This window comes from Ursus maritimus (genome assembly GCF_017311325.1).
Source record: "Ursus maritimus isolate PB19 chromosome X unlocalized genomic scaffold, ASM1731132v1 scaffold_X1, whole genome shotgun sequence".
Classification (NCBI taxonomy): domain Eukaryota; kingdom Metazoa; phylum Chordata; class Mammalia; order Carnivora; family Ursidae; genus Ursus; species Ursus maritimus.
In genome coordinates, this window is record NW_024423319.1 from 81,322,012 (window position 1) to 81,334,489 (window position 12,478).

At 37.5% G+C, this 12,478-nt stretch overlaps 1 protein-coding gene across 1 annotated transcript in view; it reads left to right on the forward strand.

The window, feature by feature from the left end:
* SHROOM4 (shroom family member 4) overlaps positions 1–12,478 on the forward strand; it is a 162,232-nt gene that overhangs the window by 14,981 nt on the left and 134,773 nt on the right. The window lies entirely within an intron of this gene.

A 12,478-nucleotide genomic window follows, 5' to 3' on the forward strand; every position in this document is an offset into this window, starting at 1 on the left:
GCTATAAGGAATAGGGGCCACTGAAACCACTTGGTTGATACTAAAGCCTCAATAGAGTTATATCTCTAAACATCATCAAAGAAAGGTATTTCACATGAACAGAGTTTTGCAGACAACTGAAGCAGAATGGCATAGAAGAAAAGGTCCTTGGTTCAAATCATAACACTGCTACATATTACCTGTGTCACTCTGGTTAAATTTATTTTATATCTGCAAGACTCAGTCTCCTTATTTGCTACCGAGAGAAGTAAATGACTCCATATACACCAAGGGCCTACCTAACCTGGTGTTTTCTGTCTCCTTCATAACAGGGTACCCCTGTTCAACCACAGAGATTTATTTTTTCAAGTTTTTATTTAAATCAACCACATAGATTTAAAGAGACCCTACTACCAGCCGCAGTAGGCATTCTGGAAGCTGTGGCAAACTCTTTGAGAAATCCTGCCCTTGAGGAGAATACAGTCAAATGGGGGAGAAGAGACACATGTGTGACAAATTAATTAGCAATATATTTTGGGGAAAAAAAGCAATAAAGGAGATTTCACAGGCTGAAGGGTGATTGTCAAATGGCTTGTCCAGACAGAAATTGCTATTAGAATTCAAGAGAAAGAGAGAGTACTTCAGAAGAGGTTGGTAGGGTAAGAGTTCATAGAGGAAGTGGAATTTGATCTAAAGGATGGGCAGAATTGGACAAATAAGCCATCAGGAGGAGAAAGGCATTCCAGATAAGTGGAGTGGCCAAAGCAGAAGGAAGGCAAGGACATATTTGGGCATAGTTGTTCTGCTGCCTTTACACATTTGCTTATTGGTGAGCTTTCCATATGGCTTCTTCCATTTTGCTGCTGTATCTTTGCTCTGTGCTACTGGAGCTCGTACTTCTCCCTTCTGTAAGTTTCCTTTACCCTATACACGAGCCCGAGCTTCTCCATCTTAATTATTTTTACTAGAAAAAAATATTTTTAAAGCATCTTCCCGTAATCCTACATGGATGTGACCTGTTAAGTAATGCCTTGTACAATAGAGACATTGCCACTGACTCAATCTTGAATCGGTTGTGATTTAGGTTTTAAATAAGGCTTCTTGGAGAGGTAGCTTGGTAATTTTTGCTTTAGAGTCAGATAGACCCATGTATGGTGCTGCCTAGTTCTGTCACATATAGTTCCTATATAATGGCATTATTGTGGTTATTAAATGAGGCAATGTATGTAAAATACCTTTCACTTACCAGGTTCTCATTCCCATTCCTTTCCCTGGGATATAAGAAAAGCATAATTAGAGTAACTAAACATTAAATAAGGAGAACATCAGAACTGTACAGCACATGATTTGCAAAGAAACCATTAGAGGTGACAAAGATTTCAACATGACATAAAGTTCCCTGGGAGATACGGGTTATACAGAGATGCCACCACTTGGAGGGAATGTAGACACCATTCCTAGTGGTTTCTGAGCCAGTCATAAGAATGAGAGTATCTGGCTGTCACCTACTCATCCTCCCTTGGTGAGTACCATGTTCTCTTTGTTCCTGCTGTAGCAACATCTGTCACTACCAGTCACTTAGGAGTGGCTCTAATTATGGCCTTGGAGATAGTAGGGCCCTTTGGTTTTCATGGTGCGGCAGGTCCTATGGCTCCCTGATCCTATACTGTCTACCCTTTCAGCCTCCCCCAATGCCTAGTGGAAGAGGCGCTCAATGACATAATTTATTAGGTGATGCTGCCCTCTTGTGGAAAACTTCACCTTCATGTATGGATTACCCCAGGAATGGTATTATCAGGTATTTATTCCCTCTTTCTTAGTCCAAATGGTTCCTCAAATTTATAAAGGAGCTCTTAGCACATAAATGAAACGTGATCCCCTGAAATTTAATATTTAGCCTAGTGTTTTATACTAAGGTAGACTTTGGTTTGAGTAAGCAATCCATTGGCAAAGATTCAACAGTGAGCTTTAGGTCTGGACTCGAGTCCTTTGTAATGAATATAATGAGAAAAAAGAACTTTAGAAAATGGCCTATTCTGAAAAGCCACACCAGCTCTTTCTCCTACATTACCTTTTAGATAATGGTCAACTAAGTCAGAAATCAGGTGTTAACCCTCAGCTCTTCTCACTTGTCCCAATCCCCTTCAACTAAGTAATTCCAAGTCTTAATGATTCTACTTGCTATAAACTTCTCTGCAGCCTTTGTCTTCATCCAATCACTCATGATTTCTTACCTGGACTATTCTGAGTCTTTCCACTGGCTTCTCATCTTTTGGTCTCACCTCCTTCTCATCAATCCATTCTCCAAATAAGGCATCTGATCATGTCACTTATCTATTTGGAAACAAAACAAAACAAAACAAAACAGGAACGATAACCATACAATCTTGTCGGTCCCATGAGATTTATTTTATACTGATAGAAGATACAAACCATTTTAAGGATATTATATTCATGAAACATTTTTTACATCCAAATATTTGAAGAAAAGATTATTTGTAATACAAGAAGAAAAATTATAGAAATGTCTATATGGAAGACTCATACAATTAAACTATGACAGATAAAGTAGAGCAAAAAAATAAGTACTTAGAATATTTGAAAAACACAATTCGTCAGATTTAATTAATATCAAAAATTATATTTTATTGACAGTGAATACACCCTCTTTCAAATATTCAGAGATCATATGGTATACCACAAAGAAAATCTTTGCATACTCTTATAAGTAGAAATCATCCTTGCCCTGTTCTCTGATGACAATGTAAAACTTCTACAAATTTAGAAACAAATTTGAACAAAAGTCTTCCACTGCTTTAATCTTTCAGAACACATTTATATGCAAGTATTAGCCAAAAGAAATACTAGCAGACTAATAAAAAATAACAAAAATGAGATCACGACTTGTCAAAACTTTGAGAGCAATATTCAGAAGTAAATTCATAACCTTAAATATTTCATTATTAAAAATGAAGAATGAAATAACATGATTAAGAATCCAATATAATTTGAAGCCTAGGGGTATGTTGTTTTTATGGGGAGATGAATTAAGTAGATAAGCCTCTAGCAAATTTAATTAAGAAAACAAAGATAAATTATAAATAAAATTTAAATGATAAATGGAATAGAACAACAAATATAAAGAACTTTTCTTAAATTATAGGAAACTACTATAATTGTACCTTAGTAAATTTGAAAATCTCAGCAAATTTGAAATATCTAATAAAATGTTAAACACCAACCATTAATAAGAAGTTCAAAATAAAATGGGCCTGTAACTAGAAACATTGAAAACAATTATCAAAGAGAAACTTCCAAAAATACTTTAGGGCCAGATGTTTTTTATCAGTGAGTTCCTTTAAATTTTCTAGGAATATTCACATTGTTATAGAATTGAAAATCTTGCAGAGTTATTCACATTGATTTTGAAACTAGCATCATTCTGATACCAATATCCAACAGACTATTCCAAAAAGAATATTCTCTTCAGTTTGCGAACTTAGATGCAATACCTATAAATGAATTCTATAAAATCTACTTCAATAATATTGTATAATAACAATTCATTGCAAACGTTAAAAGGTAATTTTTAGAAGATTTTATTCATTTATTTGAGAGAGAGCAAGACAGCAAGCACAAGTGGTGGGGAGGGGCAGAGGGAGAGGGAGTAGAGAGCCCGAAGCAGTGCTCGATCCCACAACCCTGAGATCATGACCTGAGCCTAAGGCAGACACTTAACTGACTAAGCCACCCAGGTGCCCCAAAAGATAATTTTTAAAAGGTAAAAATCTTAACTCTCATAATGATATAAAAAATGAACATATGTTAAATATTTTATTTAATTAATGAGGGAATTGTAAGGTATTACAACCAGTTCAAGGGGTAGGTCAAAGATGCTAGAATTTAATTTAAAATAACAATAGACCAGAATAACCAATTGGGAGCTATTAGCAGAAATATATCCCATTCACAATAGCAACCAAATACATAAAATTCTCAAGAATGGCCTTAACAAGAAATGTGTATGAAAGAAAGAGGATGTATATGGTAAAAAAAAAAAATTATAGAACTATCCAGAGAGAGAAAATGTGTAAAAATGATTTTTGATGGAGTGGGTAAAGTCTCAGGGCAAGACACAATTTAATGGGCAGTGGTATGTTCATATGCTCTGGATTAGGCATGCTCTCTATAGAAACTTCCAAAGCATTATTCCTCCATCCTCATGCAAAGTCCCTTCACTTTTGAAATTCAACATGCAGGCTATATCATTTTCCTTTCCCTACCACTGTCCTCTATCAGCCTTCAGGTCATTCTCCCATTTCCATTTTATACTTTGGCACCTGCTTCACCATCATTTTCCCTACCTCAATTCATGTTGTCATACTGAAAGCTTTTATTGTCCTTGTATAGGATCACAAACTTTAGTCTTATGGGTCCTTGATCATAACTTCAGCAGTAAACCCTCTATATCAGCAACTCACTCTTCCAACTGTACTACGGACCTTGCAATCTTTCAGTCAACATATATTAATCGAATGTTTAACCTATGCTAGAATCTGGTGAATCGATCATGAATGACATAACATCTCTGCTCTCACAGACTCTGTCACCTTCCAGTCTTGCTGACAGGGTTCCTTATCTGAATCACAAAACAAAGAAAATAAGTTGAGTGTCTATTATCTTACTATCCCCAAGGATGATACACAACTAAGAGCATTCTAGATGCATTAAAAAAGAAGTTAATTCACTGCATAAAATGGATGCTTTAGGGCCATGGTTCTCACTGGTGAGCATCACTTCGGAAGTTGCTAGAAATGCAAATTATTGGGCACCACCAGAGACCTGCTGAATCAAAACTCTGGGGGTGGTGCTTTAATTTAAAAGAACAGTAGACCAGAATAACCAATTTGGAGCTATTAGCAGAAATACATTGCATTCACGATAGCAACCAAACACATAAAATTCTTAGGAATGGCCTTAAGAAGAAATGTGTATGAAAGAAAGAGGATGTATATGGTAAAACAAAACAAAACAAAACAAAACTGTGTTTTAACAACCTTTCCAGGTAAAAAGCCTATAGTTTGAGAACCACTGCCTTGAGGCATTAAGGATTAATTTTCAGGAATCCATTGTGAAAGACTAAATTCACCTCTCTGACAGCAACCTCTTCTCCTTTTAGCTTTCTCATACTCCATTCTCTTTACAGCTAAGCCTTAAACATTTTCTCCTATTCTTTCAGTCTCCTTTAATCATCGTGGCCTATGACTCTCCTTACTCTACTTGCTGAATCTGAGCAACTACAGTCATTCATGGTTTGAAAACCATGTCTGTGCTCATAACTGTCTCTCTAGCTCTAATCTGTCCCCCAAATTCATATGTACAGTGGCCTGGTAAAAACCTGCACAGGAAAACCCAACAGTAAATACAGTGCAATGTGTATAAATCTGAATTCATTATCTAGCTTATAAAACTCTCTCTCCTTCCAATAGCCCTTGGTGGTACTTTCATCCACCTAGCCATCCAATGACCTGAGTCATTTTTTACTTCTTGCTCTCCTCATTAAGCCATGTTAATTTTACCTTTTAGACACTTCTAGAATTTATTCTCTTCTCTCCATTTCCACTGCTTTTGCCTGGTTCAGGCCCTCATGATCTCACTCCTGGACTACTTCAGTAGCCTCTCAGCTGTCTCAGATCTGTCTGCCAAAGTGTTGCCACATAGATAAATCTAAAATACAGATTCAAAAAAAAAATTCAAAAAAATAAATAAATAAATAAATAAAATACAGATTCAATTATATCAATCCCCTGCTGAAAACTTGTCAGTGGCCTTCATTGCCCAGAGGCATGGTATATAGGACATGTTATAGCTTCATCCCTATCCTTACCTACAACTTCATCTGGCATTCTTTATCTTTTATGCTAGAATAATATCATTGCCCAAGAATTTCATGCTGTTTATCAATTCTGTGACTGTTCATTCTCTGCTTTTTACTTGGAGCATAGTTTCCCCTTTCTAAATTGCTTAGTTAATGCCTTCATATTAACATTCTTTTTTTTTTAAAGATTCTATTTATTCACTTGACATAGAGAGAGACAGCCAGCGAGAGAGGGAACACAAGCAGGGAGAGTGGGAGAGAAAGAAGCAGGTTCCCAGCGGAGGAGCCTGATGTGGGGCTCGATCCCAGAACGCCGGGATCACGCCCTGAGCCGAAGGCAGACACTTAACCGCTGTGCCACCCAGGCGCCCCCATATTAACATTCTTTAAGACTCAGCTCTGGGGTTGATGTTTATAGGAAACTTTCTTTGATGCCTCGGGTTAAGTTAGATGGCCTTCCTCTGGCTCCCACAGAACCATAGAACTCTAGCGTTTATCATATTGTGTTGAAATAATTTATTTTTGTATTTATTTTTTTAATTTATTTTCTGCATTAGACTAGACGGGGGTTGGCAAACATTAGCTCATGGGCTAAATCTAGCCCACCACTTGTTTTTGAATGGCCTGCTAGCTGAGTGGTTTTTTTTAAAATCTTTTTTAAATGGTTGGGGAGGGAAAAAGCAAAAGAAAAATAGTATTTCATGACATGTGAAAATTATATGAAAGTCAAATTTCAGTGTCCATAAATAAAGTTCTATTGGAACAAAATCCTGGCTATTCATTTATGTACTGTCTATGGCTGCTTTCACACACCAGCATGATTTAATAGTTCTGCCAGAAACTGTATGACCTGAAAATCCTAAAAGTTCTTATTTAGACCTCTACAGAAAAAAATTTTTTGCCAACTCTTAGACCAGAAGCATGAGGGGAGGGGCTGTTTTGTGTTCATTGTTGTGTCCCAGCACCTAGTAGATGTTTGATCCATTGGAAAGATTCAGAATTTTTTATTTACACTTCTGATATAGGGAGGTAGAGAATATGAGTAACTGCTCCACTTGGTAGTTATATTACTCAAGGTTACCTAGATTGGCAGATGAGACTGCATTCAGTCCTTTATGAGTATGATTACTTGTGACTCTGTTTTTCAGTAACTGATCAACTCAAGGCACACTGATCAAAAAACTAAAAAAGTCCAGTTTTTATCCTGTAAACCTGATGTCCAGATCTTAGACCAACATGAATATGAAAAGGAACTACCATATTTTGGGGCTTTGTCCAAGCTACCTGCCAGCTTCCCTAGTTGACCTCACTCTGTTGTCATTATACCCATGCCATCAACAATTAAATTGAATTTCAAAAGTGAAGGGACTTTGCATGAGGGTGGAGGAAGAAGGGGTTAAAACTGTTAAAACTCAAAAAAAACTGTAAGTATTCTGTCATGTATTAATATACCAGGAATATACTCTCTCACAAAAGCCAGCAGGCATGCCCCAGCCCTGTGCTTTCCCACTGCTCCACTAAATCCAGTGGGCACACACTGGCCCTGCAATCTTGTTCTACCTTGCTAAAGCCAGTGGGCACATGTAGTCCACATAGGAGATACCCCTTGATCTCCTGGATCTGATGACAGGAGCCTTGCATCTGTCGGCCCAATAGGACTGAAACAATCAGAGACATAGTTCTTGACAGACTACCACCACCAGGGTATTACACAGATAGCAGACTGAGACACACCCCCAATCTTCTTGTGAAAAAGGCCTATTTACTTGTCCTGGAGCTTCAACCTGAGGTGCAGGTGTCAGGTTTCCCATATATGTAGAGGCTAAGGAGGTACTCTCAGGGAACATAGGCTAGGGGACACCATCCTTGCCTTGCTACAGTTTGCTGGTACCCTCCAGAAAGGCACTTCTACATTGTTCAGAGCCCTGATTTTTGCAAATGTTGCCTGGGGGAAACCTCCACATTGCCGGGACACGAGGTCAGCAGGGATTATGACCACAGCCCCACATGACTGTATATATTTGCATACTTTAAAACCTGCTGCCTGGGGGGCTGGCTTCCAATCAGCCTGAAACTAGGTGCTGACTAAGATGACAGGTCTCGGCACACCCTCGACAACTGGGACCTATCAAGAATAAATCAGGCTACTTAGATAATCACAAACATTCCAGAGACAACCAAAAGCAAGGGAAAAGTTAAATGATAAGGTTCATCATCTACATAGGCCACTCTTCTAAGGCTGGGAGATGTAGATTTCTCACCTAATACATAGAAACAGAGGGTCGAGCAAAATGAAGAAATAGAAAAATATGTTCCAAATAACAGAACAAGATAAAACCTCAAAAAGAAACCTTAATAAAACAGAGATAAGTAATTTACTTGATAAAGAATTTAAAGTAATGGTAACAAAAATGTTCACCAAGCTTGGGCAAAGAAAATATGAATACAGGGAGAACTTCAACAAAGAAATAGAAAATATAAGAAAGTACCAAACAGAAATCAGAGCTGAAGAATACAATAACTGAATTGAAAAGTACACTAGAGGAGTTCAATGGCAGACAAGATGAAGCAGAAGAAAGTATCAGTGATCTGGAAAACAGGGTAATGGAACTCACCCAAACAGAACAGTGAAAAGAAAAAGAATTTTAGAAAGTTGCTTAAAGGACTTATGGGGCAACATCAAGCAAAATAACATTTACATTATAGAAGTTCCAGAAGGAGGAGAGAGAGAGAAAGGGGCAGAAAACTTATTTGAGCAAATAATGGCTAAAAACCTCCCTAAGACAGAGAAGGAAATAGACATCCAGATACAGAGAGCCCAGAGAGTTTCAAATAAAATGAACCCAAAAATATCCACACTAAGACACATTATAATGAAAATGTCAAAGTTAAAGAGAGTATCTTCAAAGCAGCAAGAAAAAAACAAAACTTTTACACAAAAGGGAGCCCCCATAAGGCTATCAACAGATTTTTCAGCAGAAAATTTGCAGACCAGAAAAGAGTGGCATGATACATTTGAAGTGCTGAAAGGAAAAGACTTCCAACCAACAATATTCTATCCAGTAAGTTTATCATTGAGAATTGAAGGAGAGGTAAAGAATTTTCCAGACAAATAAAAGCTAAAGGAGTTCATTACCACTAAACTGGCCTTATAAGAAAGGTTAAAGGGACTTCTTTAAGCTGAAAAAGAGGATACTAATAATTGTTAACAAGAAAATGCATTCATTTTCTTGGTAAAGGGAAATACACCTGCTAGAGATTCTCTGCCTCTCCCTCTCCCACTTCCCGCCCCCCAACTTGTGCACTTGCACTCTTTCTCTCTCTCTGTCAAAATAAATGAATAAGATCTTAATAAAAGACAAGTGTAGGGGTGCCTAGGTGGCTCAGTCGGTTAAGTGTCCAACTCTTGACTTCGGCTCAGGTCATAATCCTAAAGTTGTGAGATTGAAACCCACATCGGGCTCTGCACTCAGGGGGGAGTCTGCTTGAGATTCTCTATCTCCCTCTGCCCCTCCCCCACTTATGTGCTCTCTCTCTCTCTCTAAAATAAATAAATAAACCTTTAAAAAAACCAAGTCTCAATAAATTTAAGATTGAAATCCTATCAAGCATCTTTTCTAATAACAATGGTATGAAACTAGAAATCAATTACAAGAAGAAAACTAGAAAAATCACAAGTATATGTATATTAAACAATGTGCTGCTGAACAACTAATGGGTCAATGAAGGAATCAAAGGAGAAATAAAAAAAATCTTGAGACAAATGAAAATGGAAATGCAACATAGAAAAATCTATGGGATGCAGCAAAAGCAGTTGTAAGGGAAGCTCATAGAGATATAGGCCTACCTCAAGAAACAAGAATAATCTCAGATAATCTAACATTACACTTAAAGCAACTAGAAAAAAGAAGAACAAATGAAACCTGAAGTTAGCAGAAGGAAGGGAATAATAAAGATCAGAGGGGAAATAAAGACTAAAAAGACACTAGGAAAGATCAATGAAACGGAGTTGATTCTTTGAAAAGACAAACAAAATTGATGAACTTTAGGTAGACTCACTAAGAAAAAAAGGAGGGCTCACATAAAAAAAATAAGAAATAAAAAGGGTGAAGTTACAATTTACACCACAGAAATAAGAGACTATAATAAACAATTAGACATCAACAAATTGAACAAACTAGGAGCAATGGGTAAGTTCATAGAAACACAATCTTCCAAGATTGAATCATGAAGAAATACAAAATCTGAAGACACTGGTTACTAGTAAGGAGATTGAAACAGTAATCAAAACCCTCCCAACAAACAAACTCCAGGACCAGAAGACTACAGTGGTGAATTATAACAAACATTTAAAGAAGATTTAATACCTATCTTACTCAGACTCTTCCAAAAATTTTAAAAGGAGGGAATGCATTCAAACATATTTTATGCGGCCAGCATTACCCTGATACAAAACAAAACAAGGACAGCACACACACACACACACATAAAAATTACAGGCTAAGATTCCTGATAAAGATCAACAGAATGGGAGAAAATATTTGCAAATGATACTACACATAAAAGACTGGTATCCAAGATCTATAAAGAACTTCTCAAACTCAATACGTGAGAAACAAATAAACAAATCAAAAAATGGGCAGAAGATATGAACAGACACTTTTGCAATGAAGACATACAAATGGCTAACTGACACATGAAAAGATGTTCAAAATCATTAGCCATCAGGGAAATTCAAATCAAAACCACACTGAGATACCACCTTACGCCAGTTAGAATGGCAAAAATTGACAAGGCAAGAAACAACAATTGCTGGAGAGGATGTGGAGAAAGGGGATCCCTCCTACATTGTTGGTCGGAATGCAAGTTGGTGCAGCCACTCTGGAAAACAGTGTGGTGGTCCCTTAAAAAGTTAAAAATTGCGCTACCGTATGACCCAGCCATTGCACTACTGGGTATTTACCCCAAAGATACAGATGTAGTGAAGAGAAGGGCCATATGCACCCCAATGTTCATAGCAGCATTGTCCACAATAGCTAAATTGTGGAAGGAACCGAGATGCCCTTCCACAGATGACTGGATTAAGAAGTTGTGGTCCATACATACAATGGAATATTACTCAGCTATCAGAAAGAACAAGTTCTCAACATTTCTTGCAACATGAACGGCACTGGAGGAGATAATGCTAAGTGAAATAAGTCAAGCACAGAAAGACAATTATCATAGGATTTCTCTCATCTATGGAACATAAGAACTAGGAAAATCGGTAGGAGAAGAAAGGGATAAAGAAAGGGGGAATCAGAAGGGGGAATGAAGCATGAGAGACTATGGACTCTGAGAAACAAACTGAGGGCTTCGGAGGGGACGGGGGTGGGGGAATGGGATAGGCTGGTGATGGGTGTAAGGAGGGCACGTATTGCATGGTGCACTGGGTGTTATACGCAACTAATGAATCATGGAACTTTACATCAAAAACCAGGGATGTACTGTATGGGGACTAAGATAACATAATAAAAAATTAAATAAAAATTTAAAAAATCATTTCATCTTAAGAAAAACAACACAAAAAATGGATGTGAAATTTTATCAAATGCTTTTACTGCATCTATTGATATGATCATATAATTTTTACCCTTCACTTTGTTAATGTGTTTCTTTACATTGGTTGCTTTTCAGATTTGCTGAACCATCCTTGCATCCCTAGAATAAATCTCACTTGATCATGGTGTATGATCCTTTTAATGTATTGTTGAATTCAGTTTGCTAATATTTTGTTGAGAATTGAGGCATTGATCTTTTTTTTTTTAATATATTATGTTAGTCACCATACAGTACATCCCTGGTTTTTGATGTAAAGTTCCATGATTCATTAGTTGCGTATAACACCCAGTGCACCATGCAATACGTGCCCTCCTTACACCCATCACCAGCCTATCCCATTCCCCCACTCTCCTCCCCTCTGAAACCCTCAGTTTGTTTCACAGAGTCCATAGTCTCTCGTGGTTCATTCCTCCTGCTTCTAACCCCCCCCTTCATTCTTCCCTTTCTTCTCCTACCAATCTCCCTGCTATTCCTTATGTTCTATAAATGAGTGAAACCATATGATGATTGTCTTTCTCTGCTTGACTTATTTCACTTAGCATAATCTCCTCCAGTCCCACCCATGTTGCTGCAAATGTTGTGTAATCATTCTTTCTGATGGCTGAGTAATATTCCATTGTCTATATGGACCACATCTTCTTAATCCAGTCACCTGTTGAAGGGCATATCAGCTGCTTCCACAATTTAGCTATTGTGGAAAATGCTGCCATGAACATTGGGGTGCATATGGCCCTTCTCTTCACTACATCTGTATCCTTGGGGTAAATATCCAGTAGTGCAATAGCTGGATCATAGGGTAACTCTATTTTTAACTTTTTGAGGGATCTCCACACTGTTTTCCAAAGTGGCTGTACCAACTTGCATTCCCACCAACAGTGTAAGAGGGTTCCCCTTTCTCCACATCCTCTCCAACATTTGTTGTTTCTTGCCTTGTCAATTTTTGCCATTCTAACTGGCGTAAGGTGGTATCTCAGTGTGGTTTTGATTTGAATTTCCCTGATGGCTAATGATTTTGAACAT